This window comes from Coturnix japonica, chromosome 24 (assembly GCF_001577835.2).
Source record: "Coturnix japonica isolate 7356 chromosome 24, Coturnix japonica 2.1, whole genome shotgun sequence".
Classification (NCBI taxonomy): Eukaryota; Metazoa; Chordata; class Aves; order Galliformes; family Phasianidae; genus Coturnix; species Coturnix japonica.
Window position 1 is genome coordinate 415624 of NC_029539.1, and position 19699 is coordinate 435322.

Consider the following 19699-nt stretch of genomic DNA (forward strand, 5'->3'; position numbering starts at 1 on the left):
TTCCAGCTTCCTCCCTTCATCCACAAACACAGCTCAGCAATCCCAACCACTGCTTCATTTTGACAGAGAACAAACGGATCCTCCAGCACACAATTGGGCTGTTCTGCCATTAAGGCTGCAAAGCCTTCCGAGATGAACAAGCTGTATGAATGCAAGTTGTTATTAAATCTGTGCCTGGTTAATTTATAAAAACATATTAAAAAAAAACCAAAGAGGCTTCCCAGATGAGAAAATGGGCACATTACTGTTTGAAATATGAATGAAGTAAAGATCAGTGTTAAATGCTGTAGCAATATTGTATTTTATTCTACAGTGCTCTGCAGAAAAGTTGCATTTATAAACCCATTTATTGTGTTATGTACTTGCAAACCACCTTGTCATCCATTTATTGCACAAATAAAATCTTAAAAGCGGAGGATTAGTTGAGTGTGTCCCTGTGGGACCACAATCTGACTTCAGAAGAATCCATCAATGAAGGAAAACAGATGGAGCAGAGGTGTTTGCCAGCTCATTGCTCTGAGATGGAAAATGCAACTGTGCAGGAGGGTCGTTCTGTAGCAGGTTAGAGCTGCCCCAAAGGCTACCAGCAACACCAGGACTTAAGGAGCCACGTGGTAAGGAGGGCTCCTCAAACACCAGCTCTGCTCCCATCCCAGCCCAATGAAAGCTGCTTCCCAGCAGGGAATGGCAGGGAGAAATAAAGGACTCTGAAGGAGCTGCTACAGCAAAAAGCAATTTACCCCAGAGTAAGAGAGCGCTCAGCACCTGAAGCTCCTTGCATAAACAGGAACACATTTGCTCCAGTCAAATCCTCTTCAATGCCTCGCTATGACAAGGTCTTGTGGCAGCAATTCCACACTGTAACTAAACCTGGCACGCTGGAAAAACACTGAATTTCCCCTTGTCAAAGTTGTAACATTCTCAGGCATTTGTATTAGTCAAAAGAAACAAACAAAAGGTTACATAGAAACAGAGCGTTCCCTTTACCAGCAACATCAGACCGATTCACGTTTGTACCAAGGCAGCCAGGCTGCCCAGTCCCCACATTTGCCAAGGCCAAGAAGCCTGCAGACAGCAGAACCAGCCCTACTGGAGCACCCCATAACACCACTGCAGTGCTTGGCAATGGGAGCACTTTGCTATGAGCCCCAAAGTCCCCACGTGGCTCTGACAGATTGTGGACACACTGGAGCAAAAAAATGATAAAAATAAAACCACAGCGCTGTAAAGGTCACATCCATTGCAGTGCTCTGGATCAGCAGCTCCTCCACTTGGAAAGCAGCCGAGCCATTCACTTCAGGAGTGTGGGCAAAGAACAAGTGCTGGAAACACCCAGCAAGCACAGACAACCACTGCCTGACCTCGGAGCCCTGCAGCCCCCAGATCTTCCTACTGAGCCCATTGCCTCCCCTCTCCAACACAACACAGTGACCTGGAGCATGCACAAGAAGGGCCCTTAAAGCCCCTCCAAAGGCACGGAAAGCACTGAGTGCAGTTGTGCTCTCATTCGAAGCCACAACAACAGAGACAGGGACCCCTGCAGTCCGTCTATTACTGGGAAATCATGCTCCAGCCTCGCAAATGCCATTACTCCCGTGTATCCTATAATTAAATTGTATTTGCCGGTTACCTCACAGCACGCCTGCAATTCTTGTGCATCCAAGGCTTTTTTCAGCTTCCTTTTTATTCTCCCCTCCTTGCCAAGCCTCAGCAATTTCAGCAAACTTGTGAGGCGAGGAAGTAGGTGGGGAGCTCACAGTGCAGCATCCCTGTGCCAAGCCATCCCTTCCTGGGCCATGGCTCTCTCCCTCATCCCACCACATCCCACTGTTCACAGCAGGTTTTATATACAAGTGATCCGCTCCTGATTTATTTAAGCCCCTGGGTGGTTTAAATAGCAGAGTAAGCACCATGGGGAACCTCACTGCTGGAGGTGGGGCCCAATTGGTGCAGGTAAGTAACATGGCTGCAGGAGCAGCAGATGGAGGGATGGGTCCCAGCCAGAGGTGCAGGTCTTCGCTGTAGCCTGTTTATTTTTCCCCTTTGCTGGAACTTGCTCAAAGAGTGCGTGGTGCTAAGATGGACAGGGCAGCGGGAAAACAGGTCCCTGCCTGCTGGCAAAAACAAGACCCCAATTAAGGGGCATGGGAGGAAGCTATGGGACTGAAGGGGTTTGCTAATCAGTGTGCTCCATCCTTTCCTACTCTGATTGGGGCACTGAGCTCCTCCGCACGCTGGCAGAGACCTTTGGCTACATTTGGCCACAGGAGCAAGGAAAACAAGAGGGCAAATGTCAGGCTGTGGGAGGCTGATTGCTTTTCTGACCACACTCCTTCAGACCCCAGCAGCAGCAGATTCAGCCCCACCACAAGGAAAAAATGCAACACCAGACTAACAGCTCACAGAACACTAGAGGCTGCTTCTGTGCATACAGGCACAGTTACTGAAGGCAAGAGGCAGGAAGGTGAATCACAGGACATGGATAGTGGAGGAACCTTGCACTCTGCTCATGCCCTCATGCACACAGAGCAGTGGGAGCCCCATACACCATAATTCCCCCACCCCCAACCATTACATACAGAACCCCCCACAGGCCTGGAACACTCCTGGGGCTGTGACCCCACCACCCCCACGCAGTCTGTGCCACTGCAGCACTGCTCTTTCAGAGAATAAGTGTTTCTTAATATCCAGTCTATGAACAAGTCTTATCTGAACTGAGCCCTGATGCCTTGGGCACCTCCCCACTGCTATACACCCCCCATCTGCTGCCAAGCACCATAACTTACTGCAGGCAGTTGGCCATCCCCTGCTGGGTGCCGTTTCCCAGCATTGGCCATAACGTGTATATATGTGAAAAGGTTCCCCTGGTGTCAGTGTGCTGCTCCCGAACGCGCAGTCTCTCCATCCCATTAAAAGTAATGGGGTGAGATTGTCCAGCCCATTACTTTCAATGGCTTTGTTTCAGCCAGACAACCTAAAGCTCCCGTATCCTCAAAATAGCAAGCAGAGCAGCTCCAAAACTCTCTGCTTCATTATCACATCATGGATGCCAGCTTGCCAGTGTTTAATTGGACAGACAGCCAAGCCTGCTCTTCGCTTTGTTAATTGCTGCAGGAGAGACAAAAGTACGCCTTGCTGACAATTATTTCCTTGCTCAGCAGTTCTTCGTTTTAAGGGGATGACTTTAAAGGTGTGAAGTTTTACAAGAATACCTGAATTTCTTTGAAAACAACAAGAGAGGAAAAACAAATGCAAACACAGCCACGGGAGAGGCACTTTGTGGAACAGTTATGTGCTCCAATATTCAGCTGGTCTCGTGCTGCTGCAAGGAAGTACATCTGCAGGAAGAGCTGGCTGGGGAGAAGCACAGCTTGTGCAAAAAGCCAAGTGCAAACCGTATATTTAAGATGCATCACGGGAGCTGTAGTTTGAGCACTTCTGAACTGTACGTCCAACAACACGCTGAGGGCAGAGACTGGGCACAAATCAAAGCGCTCTGCTTCCAAGGCAGCTTGAAATTGCAACACGCTCAAAAAGCCTCATGGCAAAGTACCACAGGAGCCAGAGAAATCCCACCTGTGACCCCGTTCCTGACCTCTCCTTCTGCTTTGGCTTCATTAAAGCCTGGCAAAACCCAACAGCACAACACCTTGTGCCTGTGATCCACTGAGTAACTACATCCACAGCCATCAAAACACCAACAGTCACCTCAACACAGGCAGAAAGCAAGAAGTGAGGAGAGCTGAACATTCCCATCACTGTTACACACCATAATCTTGCTGGGGTGACACTTCAAGCCAAGGGATGGAAGTTCTGAGCACAGTGTGGGGTTTTTCTCACCTCTGCCCTTAAGAAAAGGAGGGGCACAGAACATCACGGCCACAGCAGCTCCTGCTGGACACAGCACAGTGCCCCACTGCAGTGCTGAGTCTATCTGCTGCTGCTCAGACACAAACACATCGATGCTCACAGCCCTGTCCAATCCAGGGCAGATGGTAATAAATTTTTCAGTGGCTGGAGCAGAGAGCAGTAACTGTGTGATTAGCATCTTTTTCTCCACTGCACATTTCATCTGTAAACTAAGATTAAATACCTGGTGGAAAAAAAAAAATAAATAAAGCAAGCCACAGAAAAAAGGGGAACCTTAATATGTTTTCACTGCAGAGTTCACACGAGTGAGCAAACAGCTCAACTCCGAGGTCAGCAGCAGCTTGTAGGGAGCGCGCTCCACACATGGCAATTCAAGAAATCTCATTTTCAAAGGGATGCTCTTCTTGTCAGCGTGGCTGCACCTGGAAATTGTCCTGACCCAGGCAGCCAGGGCTGCAGTGCCCGCAGAGGGAGCAAGGCAGGGAACCGCTCCATTACCTGCCTCAGCTTGAGCTCTCGACTCATTTAGACCAAACAAAACCTATTCCAGCTGCCAGTCAAGCCTCAAGAACTTCACTTTCCTTCAAGCTCGGCCCAAGATAAAACAAGGGAATGAGTTTCCTGTACTGCATGGGAGATTAAGCACAGTGCCAGCTGTGGAGAACAGGATGGATGTATCAGCGACTAGCAGAACAATGTCCTCCATTGCTGCAACACAGGGACCAGTGCCTCTAAGGGACCTTGGATAGCAGGAGTCACAAAGCAAATTTTGGCCTTTATTTGTAGCATTACATGGCATTTATAGCCAGAAGGTTGTTGTTAGTTCCACCTAAACCAACTGCTATAGGTCTTCCCCTCCACAAAGCTGCTTCATGTGCCTTCCCCAATACCCTGAGTGCACACACAGCCTTCATGAGGATACCAGGCACTACTGGTGGGTTCGGCCACGTATTATCTCCTCTGCGTTTGTTGTGTGTAGCAGGGATTGGCACTGATCTGAATGTGTTCATTTCACACAGCAGACACCCAGCAGAGGAGATCTGCCGGCGCCCTCGCGGGACCTCAGGGAAATGAAATGATGCTTCATCCCAAAGCCACCGCTGTGAGTGAGATGGGGAAAGAAAGAAGAGATATAAAATAAAACAAGGACAAAGTAGAGAGATCAAAGGCAGCGTGTGTGCATGGAACAGAATCATAGCAAGAGTGACAGCGCCGGGATCCAGCAGCATTGCGATGGGAACATTAAACAGCGCTCTGATCTCCAGTCCGAGGTGCTCCTTGCAGGAGAGGAGGTTTGGGTGGGGGAAGAAACTTTTCCTTGAAAGCCATTGGCACAGCAATGCAAAGTTCCTTCCCGTTTTATCTCTGGCACAGAAGAGCAGAACAGACACTTTTCATCCTTTGCAGTTAAAACGAAAAGGAAAATAAAGACGACTTTTATCCCAGATCCATTTATCTAAAGAAATAAATTCCACTCCTTTTTCCAGCTCTCCACCTGGAACATGCTGACTGGCTGCAGGCAGGAGCAGAGCAATCAACATCATTTGCTAATTCATTTCATACTAGTTTTTTTGAAGCCTAAATTGTAAGTTAAAACAAATTCGGGTATCTGAGTGCTCTGTGCCAACGTTTTGTTCAACAGATATCAAAGTCAGGTGGAAATCTGACATGAAATTATTCACTGCACAATCTTAAAGCAGCCACCACCCCCAGGAGCCAAGCAGTAAGAGAGGGAAATGTCTCTGTGCCGCAAGTAAACCTCCAAGACAAACACCATCCCTCCCAGCCCTGCCCCAGAGGCTTCATCCCTGTTCTCCATCCCTGCTAGATGCTCACATTCCAAACAGGAAGGAACAGCAGCACTGCTCAGCTTCCAAATGAAGGCAGTGATCCCATATTTCAGCATGCACCGGGCATCCTGAAGCAGCTGCCACATTCCAGCTCAGGACTTCTGCAACTCAGCAAAAACAGAGCCCAGAAATGCCTTAGGAACAGCCGGGCACCCATCGGTCAACAGCTGTGCACTGCCATGGCATCGCCCCACGCTCGGAGGGGCTGCAATAGAGGAAGCGATGATCATCACCATTAAGTGTCTCGATGGAAAGCAGGCAGCTGGTTTTCAGCATTTAGCTGATGAAATAAACAAGGGTGCTTCTGGCTAATGTGGAGAACAAACACAATGCGATGGAGGAAGCTGGATCCTCTCCAGCCCTCCCCCCACTGGCTCTGGGACCATGAAGCCACACTTTTGGGGTATGGAATTCCCCATGTGGGGCAGCTCAGCCCTCCTGGGATTGGAAAACGTGTATAAAGGACAATAGGGAGGCAGGGAATCACAGCTCTGTGGCTGAACATCCCTCTGCAGCCTGCTCCAGTACAACCCCATTGCCCATGCCTCCCTCCTGCAGCTGCAGGTGTCCCCTCAGGCCGTGCTGTCACCCATTGCCTGCAGCAAGGACAGGCAGCACTGTCATTCCTTCCATCACTCACACCCCGGGATGGATCAGACCCCGAAGTCTGCAAAAGCCACCAGACAGAGCTGCTCTGCCCATCAACAAAAGGTGCACAGCCTCCAAGAAGCACATTTAACATATTTCTGCCTCCGAGATGGTTTTTGCTTTTCACAAAGCCTGAAGTGCAGTACAATCTATGTGACTGATTAGGCTGTGCAATACAGTACCTGCACATTCAGATTAGGAAAGATTATGACAAATAAAATAGCCGAACACAATTCTTACTGCCATCCATTACCAAATGCAAGACAGCAAGCACAAGGCAGGTCTAGGGGAAGAATAAAGGCACCAGGGCCTGTTCCTGTCCTAAATCTTGTCCAAGGGCATCAAAATAGCATCTTTCACCCAAACGTTCCTCAAACATACACAAAGAATGCAACCTCTGGCAGCAAGGGTGTACATTAAGCTACACATAGATCCCACCTCCCACAAGTGGCGTGGTCAGTGGGCACTGTGGGGATGGGTTGGTGGTTGGACTCCATCTTAGTGGCCTCCTCCAACCTTCATGACTCTAAGGAACCTTTTGGGAAGGAGGAGGCAGCTCTCCATTCCACACACCTGTGTCCAGCAGGCTTCAATGCCAGCAGCTGCTCCACTTTGCAGCTCTAATGAGCCCCAGGGAACAGGCAGTCCCTGGTAAAGGTAAGGCTGGATGATAGCCTGGCTGAGCATGTGCTGCCTTCTGAAATGAAGGTCAGCGCTGGTACTTGGGGTGTGATTTTCTTCCATTTATTTCTTGATGGGAAAGTGATGGAGAGCGTAATTACTGCTGCACGACAGCTCACAAGTTGCAAATATCCTAACCTAGAAATCCAAAGGCAGGGGCACAAGTGCTATAGGAGGGAAGAAAGGGAAGCAACAAGGGGTGTCAGCTCCCACTCACCCAATCCATCATCCACCTGCACATAGGAGATACTAGGGGAGCGACACAGCCCCATCCATCAGCTTGTTGCCTTCCCTGCTCCCAACACACATCCTGCAGCACTCAGACCTGCTCCTGTGGGGCTGAATCACAACAACCACACAGTCTAAAACACCCCAACCCAGCAGCAACCAAAGCAGCTGCAGCAGAACACAGTGAGACCCCAGTTTCCCACTGCATAGCACAGCTAACACAGCACTGCAAAATGCAGACATCTTAACAAAGCTCTCCACCAGCTCAGGAAAATCAGAGCTGCTCTTCAAGCAGCAAGAAGAGCTCCAGGTGAAGAGGAATCAAGCCCCACTCTGTCTGCTTGCAAGCAAACTCCACAGCAAAGCTACACTGAAATAACCCAACATCTCAAAAGCCTCCATAAAGAAGAAATCACACAGTACCTGTTCCTCACTGTGCCTCCAACACATGGATCTTGAGCTCCAATCTCATCCCCACAGCACAACAACACTGCTCCACTCCAGGGCTCGTCAGCAGTGAGGAGCTGCTGCCTGGAGCCTCATTAGCTGAGTGCCAGCACCTGGGCCTAACGAGCACTCCTCACACCTGGGCCCTACTAGAACCTTCCAGCCCTTGCAACTGGATCCTACCAGAACCTTCCACCCCTTCGTTAACTCCTGATGCAGCACCACCTGCCCTGGGGCAGTGCATCCATGTGCCCTTTCTGTGCCCTCCAGCACTCTGTGCACCCAGTATTAGCTGTAGTGCTGCTCTGGGTGCAGCACCCACAGAGGTTTCCCTAAACCCATGACTGCACACAGCAGAGACACATTTGCTTCCAAGGAGGTTCTGCTTCCCTTCCTGCTTCAATAAAGACAAAGGGACGGATAAATAGAGATTTATGGGTTGCCAGAAGAGCGGATTTTTTTTTGCTTTTTTGCTATTTTTCCCCAAGCCCGAATGCAATTTTTTATGTTTTCCCCCTCCTGCAGCAACTGTTGGGAGGCTGCAGATGGAGTGCTGAGAGCAGCTGGGATCTCCTTGGAGAGAGCTGCAGGAACAGCAGGCTGCAGGGGCGAGCATGTGTGTGTATGTATGTACACACAGCATCGCCCCAATGGCACCGCTGAGGCAGATGGCTGCTAACCTTCCTCCTCTGGGTGTTTTATGGCCACAACCACCAAAACACAGGGCTGGATATGGCATGGTCCATCCGGTTTCTGCCATTCGAGCAACAAATAGAGCTGCTGGTGCCAGCACCCATGGGTGCCTCAGCACTGTGCGGCAGCTTCAGGGCTGGAAAGTTGAGATCAATACCCACAGACTCCTCCTGCTGTGTGACACTGCATAGATGGGAGTCAGGCTGGTGTCACCTCAGTCAGACAAGTGCCTGCAGTGTCCCTTACTACCAATGGGGTCTTGCTGGTGGATCACTCCATGCTGTCACCCTGCAGCCCAGCATCTCAGAGCAGGGCTCAGCCCATGCCAGCCATCAAACACCCAAATGCATTTGTCATAGCGTTCACAGTGGCTGCTCTTCTCCGAGCAACAACTGAACAGCAGCGATGTTGAACTCCCTGTTCAATGAGAGTTGTGAGGCTGCGTTGCTGAGCTTTGTTTCTTGCACGCTTCCTTCCCCGCTTCCTCCTCTTTCTTTTCAGGTTGGAAAACCCCTCAAGCAAAAATGCTCCTGCCTGGATTGCACTCATCTGAAACTCAAATGAAAAATGGTGGTTTTGAACTGTTTTACTAAAAAAAAAAGATAACAAACCAAGCAATGACAAAGGAATTTGTCAGGGATGCTGAGCGGGCAGAATGCTTTCTCTCCATTCGTTCTCCATCCACCACTCAATGTGTTGATCATTGGATTTGATCTTAGTGGTCTTTTCCAACTTTAATGATTCCATAGTTCTGTGATTCTCCCTTTCTCCATTCCCTCTGTTTTCCCTCCCAGTCCCAGTGCCATCTTAACACAAGGGTAAACAGATGGGAAAAGTGGAAGTGGGGTTTTGGCCAAGAAAATGAGATGTGGGAGCTCCTGGATGGAAGCATCCTGACATTAGCATGGGGAAGAGGAGGCCCAGCAGAGCCCAGAGGTGATGCTGCTCATAGAGCAAACATGGAAAACCAAACCTCCTGGTGGCATTTGAGTGATGAAGATGGATGAAGGAGGAAGGCTGTGCTGCACTGATGAAGGGCTGCTGAATTTCCACATGGAAGCAGCAGTTGTGGAGTGGGATTTGACCCCAGCAGCTCTCCTGGTGCTGTGGCTGCTGTCACAAACCCGACAGCACTCCAGCATCACTGCAGGCACTGAAGAGCTCCTTCAGTGTGATGCAATGGTTGGGTTCAAGCACCCTCACTTCACACCCATCCCTCACTGCACACCCATCTTATCCTCCACCCAATGGCTCAGTTTTCTTTCCATGGCTCTTTTCCTCCCGCCTACCTGGTGCAGCTCAGGGGATGCACACAAAGGCCCAAATCCAGTCATTATTTACACATCTCAGCTCCCAGCAAAGAAGAAGAGAGAGGCTCAGGTGTGCTTTTACAAAAAGGAACTCTGAGATTCTTTAGAAATAGAAATAAATAGCAAACTGCCCACAAGTCCTTTCTATTCGCTCCGTGGCTCTGCACAACGCAAAGGTTATATTTTCCAGATTTTCCCCACCAAGACCCAACAGAGAATAGCAGAGAACACTGAGCTCCTCCCTTCAGGTCACAGCCTGGGGAGCTGGTGCCCTCAGAATGGCCATATACATCAGGGACTGATGCTTCTGCGTATGGACAAGATTTGTGAATAAGTACAGAATGTTACGGGCCCTAAGTGTCATTTTTTCTTTTCCTCAGGATCCTTCAAAGGGGAGTTTTTGTTATCCTAAATAAAACCTTCTTCTTTTTTTTATTCTTCCTTTCATTCTTTTTCAAAGCCCTTTTTCATCAGGCAGGCTCAGCTTGGCTTGTGATAAAGCCTATGCACATGGCACTGCTGTAAATACGGTCTCCTGCACCAATGGGAGACATTGTGAGATTTCTCCCATTTTTCCATGGCTGGAAGTGCCTGCTGAGATGTTCAGCCCTGTGCCCCTGTGTGGGGCTCCCATGGCAGCAGCTCTCTGCCCAAGGTAGGATTTACAGGGCTGTTTCCTTTTTCCTGCACTGGGCCAAGTGCAGAAGGTCTCCAGCCACAGGGGATTCAGCTCTGGAGCTCTTTCCAGCAGGGAGCAGATGGTGACTGCACATCGCTGGGATTATGGATGGGCTCACCTTAAGAAAACAGAGAAACCCATTTGTTGTTCTATTCAAACCCGTGTCTGTGCTCTCTGATGACACAAATCAGCCTTCCCAGCACTGGCACACACAAACCTACATTGCTTTGGCTCTCTGCAAGCCTGAAGGCAGGTATGGTACAGAAGGTTCCCAACCATCCCCATATTATAGCACTAACAGAGCACCACCATTGGGTAACATGTTGGTGACTCCATGCAACCCTATCACTGAATCATAGGTCTTGGGCTGCCCTGTGGGCAGGCTTACCGACCCCTATATCAGCCATTAGATCAGGTTACCCAGAGCCCCGTCCAGCACAGCCTTGAAAACCTCTATGAATGAGGCATCTACAACTTCTCTGGGCAGCCACACTTTCCATAGGGTTCCATGCAGTCTGAACCCCAGCAGATCCTATAACTGCCCTCGCAACTACCTCAGCCCTTCATTTGGAACCCAACCAACTCCTTCACCCATTGCTCCATGTTATTTCCGCTGCCTTTCAGCAGGGAGAGATTTAGGATCCATTCTCTCATTGAGTAACATCCATTTGTAAGTGAGGGATCACCAGGGAGCAGTCAATAAGCGCTCTGCCAGCCTATCCCCACTCACTGTGCAGCAGTTAGTCCAGAATATGAAATATATATGGCTGCCTTCACCTAATCTAAAACTATATCAAATGGTTCTTAACCTTGCCTGAATGAATTCAATTTGGCTACTGGATGCAGATCCAATTCCTTGGGCTAGAACAGAAAAATCACTTACTACAGCAGTGCTCCCAAGGGACTGGTTCAGAGACAAAACTCTGAGGGATTTCCAGTTCACTAATCCTGCAGTGGCTCACAAAAAGGAAATCCAGAATGATGATGGTCTTTTTGTCCAACAGAAGCAAACCCCAGGAAAGACAGAAATAGGACATCTCAAATGTCCAGAGGAATAAGGTTGGTGATAACACACTCAGTGCCAGCCCCCTCCCACCCAAACAGCTGGGGGGTTCCATGCTGGATGTTGGCAGGAATCCATTGCTCTTTGGTTCAGGTCCTTTCTCCCACTCCACGCAGAGATGCTCCTGGCAAAAGGGGATGGTTGCAATGGGGAATCAATCACTTTTTGGCTCCCATGCAGCAGTGCTCAGGGGCTAAGCCAAGACAGTTGCAATGGTGATGAGGATGAAGAGGAAGAACACAGGGAGCTGTAGCTGTTGCAAAGCACAGGGAGAGGAGGGGAAAGTGAAGGGGAGAAGCAAAGAACAACTTCATTTCTCAAAGGCAGGCTGCTGCTGGCTGCCCCTTGGCACAGCTGGGCAGGAGCAGGGCTGCTGCAGCACAGTGCTGTGGCTAATGAGGCATCTGCTCCGTCTGACAGCCCACATCTGCTGCCTCTCTCCTCCGCCTGCCAAGATACTGGCAGCCCTGCACGTGAGGCTGCACTGCCCTGCAGACAGGTGCACCCAGCCAGAGCCACCTGCACTGCCCTGGGCACCCCATGGGCATTCCTGAGGCACCCCATACAGTGATGGTGTGATTACCTGCATTACTGAGGGGTGGGGAGGGTGGGCAGTGATGGAGCTGCTGCATCACACACAGCCCTGCACCAGGGGTGCTGCCCGTTCACGTCCCATTAACCCCAAACCTGCAGGAACCGCACCAAGGATGGGAGTGGGGCCGCATCCCTCAGCCTGGCACAAAATGAAGATGAATTTCAGGCAGGTACAAAGCCCACAGAGACTATTAACTCCGTTGCGATGGAGAGGAATAAACATCGCAGGGCACATTATTATCTGCACAGGAACCTCATTCCATGGTCCTCTGGGGAAAGAGCAGAGGAAAACACTCTGCCTGGGAACACGTGGACTAAAGCAAGAGAGAAAATGTGGGAGCAGAAGGAGCTGGAATGCAGGGCCTGCAACTGATGGAGAGGGAAACAGCCATGGGACTGCAGCCCCTAATTGGAACAGCCAGACACCACAGCGATACATCAGAACAACAGCGTTAATAATGCACTGGGGAAGGTGGGATCTGCCTTCACTGCACCGCAGGGTCCTTTGGAGAGGAGCACAGAAGGGAAACTGAAACCACAGAGCAAAGCAACAGCTGAAACTCCCCTGCAACTCGCTCAGCTCTCATGACGTAACTTGAAATCTGCTTCAGCAATTACATTCCTCACAAGATCTGAGGCGGCGGAAAGAAGAACGATAATGATAATATTAATGTAACAGTATCTTCTGAGCGAGAGTTCAGTCATCAGGCAGAGAGCAGAAAAGAGGCGAAGACAGAAAGAGATGGAAGCAGAGCTGCACTGGGAGCCCAAAGGGAGGCTGAGAATAAAGGCAGAGCTGCACTCAGAGTGGGGAAGGTTTCCCATTGCTCCAGAGCAGAAGGTGACACGCTGGGGACAGCAGTGCCCTGTGATGCCACCTCCAAACTCCTCTGTGCTGATTTCAGAGCATGGAGATCCCCACCCCATGCAATCACCGCCTCCAGGCTTCAACCCGCAATCAGCCAATTGATAGGCAATTATCCCTGCAGCACTCAGCCATACATAACTCCCTTATTGTTAGCTCACATTTTTTTCTGCTGTTCCATGCCAGATAACCTTAATTTTTCCCCATTTGTTCCAGCATATAATTATTTGTTTGCAATCATTGCCTATTAGATAGACGAATGCTGCACAGAAACAAACATTCTCCCTCCAGAATGCAGCCCTCAAAAGTTCTAATAATGTTATTTGATCAAATAATCTTCGCCGTATCAAAGCAATACCATTTTCCCTTTCAAAACCGTGCATTTATTCAAATGTAAAGCGGCCCACGAGTGGAAAAATAGAAATATGATGGTCTTTTGCAGGGAAATATGGCATATTTATTTTGGATGACTTCGCCAGCATTTCAATTCCAGCCTTTATTCATTTATTTCCCTCCCTGGCAGCCAGGGACCGAGCCCAGTGGGTTTGCTATTTCCTTCTTTAAGCCCCGTGTCTGGGACTTTTCATTTCACTTTTAAGAGTGGTTTCTGGCTTTTGGTTTATGGTGGAGAGCCCTTTCTCTCTGCAGAATCAGATGGGAATCAAAGCGTGTCCTGGGTGATGGGTGCTGAGCCCGGGGTGCTGAGCATCACTGAGCACTGCGGGGGGCACAGTTTGGGCCCCCATGAGCCCCACACCCCCATTGCTCTCTGGCTCCGAGCAGAAAAGGGAGAGATGGATTTTCCAAGCCAATAAAATGGGATTTATGGCCCCACCTCACGGGACTGGGTAGAACAAATAAATAAAAAATCATGGGCACTTAAAAAAAATATAGTAAAGTTTAGGGCCGGCTGTTTATTTCCCTTCTAAGCTTTGAGAGCTTTACGGGGCCCTACTTTGTAGTGGCTGCAGGGGAAGTTTGGATCCACCTGAGCTCCTGGAACGTGCAGCTGCTGCCCTGTGGGCGTCTGCATGTTGTGTTGGGGGACGACATGGAGATGGAGAGGATGGAGAGCACTGTGCATCCCTGCCATGGGGCTGCTGCTGTGTCTGCTCCCACCCACAGTGCCAGCCCTGAGGAGCTGATCCGCCAGCAGGATGCCAAAGACATGAGACATGAGCACGAAGGGCAGCTCCATAAGGGGTCAGAGCTGCAGAGCAGGGAATGAGACACCCCAAAGCATCTCCCCATGGTGTGGCACACAGCCAGGTGTGGGGCAGGGGGTGGCTGTCCCCTATGGAGCAGGTGATGGGACGCACACCTGACATGAGCACGTCCTCCTGCACTTAACCTCAATTCTCACACTTAATTCAGGAATTAAGCCTGACGTTGGGTTCCATTCAGCTCCAGCGGAGCAATTCAGAAGAAAGGAAAGCACATTAAATGAAGGCACTTCGTTTTAATAGAATGCACCATCACTTGGGGGGAGAGCAGGCATCCCTTTGATGCCAGCTACTTAATAGGTAAAGAGAAAGTCATGCAAAATACGCTTATGTTTTCTCACCCACCCATATAATAACTTGCAATTAGGGCCCAAGCACACGGAGGATCATTATTAGAACTGAGACCCTCCAGGAGTTTCCGTAAGTGTTTGCTTTTTGCTGTGGTGGGGAAGATTGCTCGGAATAATGTAATTTTGTGTGTTCAAAGACTCGAGAGTTGGCTGAGTGGGGAAAGGGAAAAGAGACAACTAATGGTAAATGATATCTTAAAAGCATGGGAGAGGTTGAAAAAGTGGATTCATGCAGAAAATAATATACTGTTATTTAAAAAAGTAAATTGCTACAATGACATCTCCTGCCATTCTGCCTCTGCAGAACTCATCCCTGCTGAATCCCCAGTGCATGGGGAGCTGGGATTTGCCTCTTTAGCAACATGATAAAACCTGCAGAAATATCTTAGTTATTTACCGAGTGATTAAACCATGGTAATTTATGATGGCGTTACCAGAACGTTGTTTTCCTGGTTCTTACAGGGTTTATTGCCTCCAATATAACAACCCCCCCTTTAATAAACCCCATTGCTTTGACTCTATTGCATTACATTTTTAGATTTCTTTTAGTGTTTTGCATAAAATTCCAACTCTAATGGGCTTTATAAAATGAGATGTATTGTCATGGATCCAAGCCCTTATGAAGATAATTATCTTGTCCATTTGTGTTTTCATTATGTTGAGATATTCTTTCCCTCTCCCCCCCCGCCACATTTTATTCCCCAGCCCAAATCACAAAGGTCTCTTTGCTTTTATTTCCCAATCCTTTGGTGAGGAAGCCAGGAAGCCCTGCCCACCCCCAGCCCTCAGCTCCACCCCATGGATGATGGTCTGTAAGTGCTGGGGGAGCAGGCCATGGAATGTGAGACCACAGGCAGAGGGTGAGCAGGTCCTTAGCAACTTAGCAAGGCTGAGTCTGCCTGCACCCGCTCAGATTCCGAGCCAAGGGCGTGCTGACTGTCTGCTCTGGGGGCTGGTTCCCTATAGAAATACCAATGGATGACCTCCAGTGTATCTGATAGGGTGACTTGTGGCTCTGCAGATCCAGCTTGTGACCCATGAAGGCAGGCCAAGTGTTGTGCTTTGGAGAGATTTACTCCTGCTGAAGCCTCACTCATTGCCCACATCACCACTGGCCTTTCTTTTCCTTTTGTTGAAGCTCATACATGTTGTATAGAAAAGGGAATGCACATTGTTTGCTCAGGAGAAGCTCCCATGGAGCAGGAAAAAGCAGTGTATACATGGAGCTGGGGGAGGTGGCCGTGCCCTTGGATGGAAGCAGGTTTGGGTACATATTTCTATGTTCCTGTAAAATTGGAGATGTTATTTCCACTTGAGCTACAGCCAGAACTCCTGGAAAAGCAATGCTATTATCGTACAACATCAGCGCGTCAGCTACAGCATCCACCTGCTAACGGGGCCCCTGTGTGCAGTGCGGGGTGAACTGGGAAATCATTTCCATCGCCTCTTAGAGCTGTGGAAACAGATTCTGTTTCAGAAGCAGCCTCTGGGTTTTTTATCTGCACCAAAGGAGGGCCACATCCCTCCCTGCTTTACTTCAGTGCAGTTACACCAAATGGGAAGATGCCTTTGGTTTTAAAACAGACAAAGAGGCACAAATTGTTCTCATAAATAAACTAGTGAAGATTTACTTAAGTCACTGCAAAAGCTCTGCTGGTCCCATTAATCCCAAGGAGGTTATGAGAAAATCACAGGATCATTCAGGTTGGAGAAGTCATTTCAGAGCCCCAATCCTTGCAGGTCAGCCCCAATGCTCTGCCCCATTCCCTTACAATCACAGAACCATCTGAGTTGGAAGGGACCATTAAAGGTCACCCAGCCCAACTCCACTGCAATGAACATGGATGTGAGCACACCCAGCTCAGACAAACCCACAGCTCACCCCAAGGGCGCTGACACCAGCACAGCCAAAGCGCTCAGTGGCTTTGCTGTAAGTCAAACCTCCCACATCCAAGGATGCTTGACCTAAAGGAGACGCTGAATGCAGGTGACAGCATGGTCACCCCATAGGCTGATGTTCTGGCTTTGCCCTTCCTTTGGAATGCAAAAATCCAGAGCTGGTGCCCGGCTCAGCCCACAGCCTGGGGACAATGTGCACAGCCCCACCAGCACACGCTGCCATAATTAAACACCCCAGGAGTGCCCCCCTCTCTCCACAGTGACTGACGCTGCCAATTTGGCTGTGCTGAGCCGTGTCACCCCGTGGTACATCACATCCTAATTAACACATCTTGTCAGGTCCAACCACTGTCTATGGTGTCACACTGCTAGCAGCTGTCACTGGGATCCCATACACGGACCAGGGCTGCAGAGAGGATTTCATGTAAGGGGAAAAGGGCAGAGAGCCTCACTGCAGGATGGAGAGGTGGTGGGGGCTCCCAGCATCGGGGCTGGGCTAGGAAAGCAAGCTTTGCCATCCCACTCTCATCCCACAGCAATGATGCACAAGGGATGGAGAAAGCTTCTCAGGGCAGAAGCAGGAGTGTGGCCAAAGGTCTTGCATCCCTTTGGAGCTTGTCGTCCTCAGCACTGGATCTGACATATTCAGTATCTGAACTTGCTCCCCAACTCCTGCTGCTCTGCTAATTATTAGGCACGACAGCTTGGCAGGCAGGAGCACACAGCCCAGGTGCCCCGGCCCCTCAGCTCTTCTCAGGATTAAACATTTATCGCTGCTGGAGGCTGCACAACTGCCAGCCCTGTGCCACGCAGCACAAAACCCTATGAAACACAGCCAGAATGGGGAGAAATGTGGGCAATGAGGCATTTTTGCCTGCTTTATAGGCCGTCCTTTTATTCTGGATCCTAAAATACATCTGGTTTCCTGGGGGTGAAAACAGCACGTTTCTATTCAACCCAATTTGGAAGGGATCGTTAGCACTTTAATTGAAACTAAGGCATGGATCAGTGGCTGAGAAAGGCCCCGTGGTGCTCCTCTAAAGTGGGGCTGGGCACCCTGGCACCAGCCTGGCCCTCTTTGTTGCAGCATGCAGGGAGCATGCATTGAGCTCCATGCAGTGCCAGCAGCACAGAGCACAGCACCCCCTGCAAGGTGCTCAGGAGCTCAGCCAGAACACAGCGATTCTCAGGCTCTGGTGGGAGCTCTTATGGCTACGGGATGGGAATTGCAGCCCCCATGTACTACCCCAACCAGCTGCCCTGGAATCCAAACTCTTCAAGTGGATGCAGGCATCAAATTGGTGGGTTTTGTAAATCTTTGATAACGAGCGTTTAAAGGGTGAAGCCTAATGAAGGCATCCAGAAACCAGGCACTAACGAAGATGGGATGCGGCTCTCTAATTAAAACTCTGATGCCTTTTTATCTCCTTCCCTCTCCCTCACTCTCCCCCCTGCCGATGGAGGGGATTTCTCAATCTGAGGCCTGTGCTGTACAAAAAGCTCAACTTTAATATTCTCTTTGATTAAGTGGGATTTTTCTTCCTCCTCTTCAGCTGAGCGCTGCTGCCCACCTCTTCAGCTGGGAGTCAAAGGAAAAGAAACAGGGAGCACGGGGACAACCACACACCTTCTGAGTGCCAGGTGTCACTTCTGCTGGTGGCACCACTGATGTCCACCTCCCTCTCCTAACACTGAGCACAGTCTCGGCATTCAAGGGGTTAACAAGGGAGTAGATCAAACCCATTTGAAGGGATGATGAGACGCTCTAATTTGATTGATTTTTACTGAATTCATGGCACTTCTCATTTGCAGTTTCCCTCCTTTTAATTAGCTGCTGCTTGTAGCAATCATATTCGATTCTCATTACTTAATTAAATAGGGTCCTCCACCTTTAGGCTGTACTGGGAGATGGTGCAAGCGACCAGCTGGATGGAAGGGGAGCATCCTCCAGCTCTCCCTGATTAAAGGGGATGGAGCCCGAGCTCTCCATTCAGCCCAGGAAGGTTTCCATCTACTCCAGGTGTGTTTTCAGGAGCTGGGTTTGATCACCTCAATGACACGCGTGGGACACAGACCACAGCTGGACCCTACTGGGATGGCAGCAACGCCAAGTTGTGGGAAGAGCAGCTAAAAAAGTGATGAATTTAAAATACCTTGAATATACACAAAAGAGCACACTGACTGCAAACCAGCCTGTTAATTACAGCTGTAAATAATCTCCATAACATTCCCAGTATTTGGCAGAAGTGACTCGTAACGAGGACGGCATTGGCAAGGTGATGGGAAGTAACCAGGACAGACACATTGGCAATGACATCAGCTGCACTCCTCCTTCTCCAGTGTCATCCCTCTGCTTTATGCACTTGTGCTTTGACATTCCACTGCAGGAACAAGGCACGCACCCTGCATTTGGCACTATCTCATGTGTGGGATGCTCAACCTTTGTGGTTACCCATACCCTGAAGGAAACAGCCCCATGCACTGGGTTGAACCCTACAAGATCACACACAAATGCCCCAACCCACAGTTCTGCAGCTTTTTAATAGCAGATCCTGTTAACGCTCCCCAAAGGACAAGCGTGCCCAGAACCTCAGCATCCTTAGCCCACGTCCATGGCTGTGTTGGCACCTACCAAGCAATACAGTCTCAACTTTTAGCCTATGCACACAAACATCCCCATCAATGGCACTTCCACACATTCCCACGTCACGGGCACTCAGAGGAGGGGACGGCTCTCCATCCACAACTCATGTTCAGTTTGCAGTAAAGGCAAATTCCGCGCTAAAGACTTCCCAATCTCACAGGGATTTCTGTGGGTCTTGCTTAATTGTCTCAAAAGCGCTTTGAGATCTGGAGATGAAACGGGCTACAGAAGTACACCGGGTTATTATTATTACGGATTTCCATTTGAGTCACCAGGACTTTCCCTGCTGGAGCATAATATATTCCGTCAATTATAAGAGAGCAGCATGAAGCTGAATAGGACCCTGATAATGAGGGGCTCTTTCATTTCCCTCGCGCATGCACGGACCAGTTCAGAGGCTGATAAATGAAGGTCTCCCCCTCCACAGACGGCATTTGAGAATTCTTTCAGTGGAATAATTTTATGGTTCTTGACTCAGGAAGTCGGTTTGAACTTTGGTTTTGGAGATAAAAGGACTGACAAAGCATCCCCATAGGACGCCTGGACTCGTTTGCATTCATAAATGTGCAGCCAGCACCACGGCCCTCTTCTGCACGCCAGGAATTACCTTCGCTCAAAGGTTTTCTATATTCACTTATCATCTAATGAGCAGTGC

The 19699-nt window shown here is 49.5% G+C and overlaps 1 protein-coding gene across 4 annotated transcripts in view; it reads right to left on the minus strand.

The window, feature by feature from the left end:
• KIRREL3 (kirre like nephrin family adhesion molecule 3) overlaps positions 1–19699 on the minus strand; it is a 211280-nt gene that overhangs the window by 60931 nt on the left and 130650 nt on the right. The window lies entirely within an intron of this gene.